This window comes from Arachis duranensis, chromosome 7 (assembly GCF_000817695.3).
Source record: "Arachis duranensis cultivar V14167 chromosome 7, aradu.V14167.gnm2.J7QH, whole genome shotgun sequence".
NCBI lineage: Eukaryota > Viridiplantae > Streptophyta > Magnoliopsida > Fabales > Fabaceae > Arachis > Arachis duranensis.
In genome coordinates, this window is record NC_029778.3 from 32,134,387 (window position 1) to 32,135,066 (window position 680).

Below are 680 nucleotides of genomic sequence, written 5' to 3' on the forward strand. Positions count from 1 at the left end.
TCTAAAGCAAAAGAGTGCGCTTAAGAACTCTGGACACCTCTAATTGAGAACTATAGCAAAGCTAAGTCATAATCTGAAAATGTTCATGCAGTTATATGTCTGTGGCATTTATGTATCTGGTGGTAATACTGGAAAGCAAAATGCTTAGGGCCACGGCCAAGACTCATAAAATAGTTGTGTTCAAGAATCGACATACTAAACTAGGAGAATCAATAATACTATCTGAATTCTGAGTTCCTATGGATGCTAATCATTCTGAATTTCAAAGGATAAAGTGAGATGCCAAAACTGTTCGGAAGCAAAAAGCTACTAGTCCCGCACATCTAATTAGAATCTGAGCTTCACTTAAAACTCTGAGATATTATTGCTTCTTGATTTCTTTTTATCCTATTTTATTTATCTAGTTGCTTGGGGACAAGCAAAATATCCGCTTATCACAGCACCAAACTTAAACTGTTGCTTGTCCTTAAGCAACTAGATAAATAAAATAGGTTTTAACAGAAATAAAGAAGCAATAATATCTCAGAGTTTTAAGTGAAGCTCAGATTCTTATTAGATGAGCGGGGCTTGTAGCTTTTTGCCTCTGAATAGTTTTGGCATCTCACTTTATCCTTTGAAATCCAGAATGGTTGGCTTCTTTAGGAACTCAGAATTCAGATAGTGTTATTGATTCTCCTAGT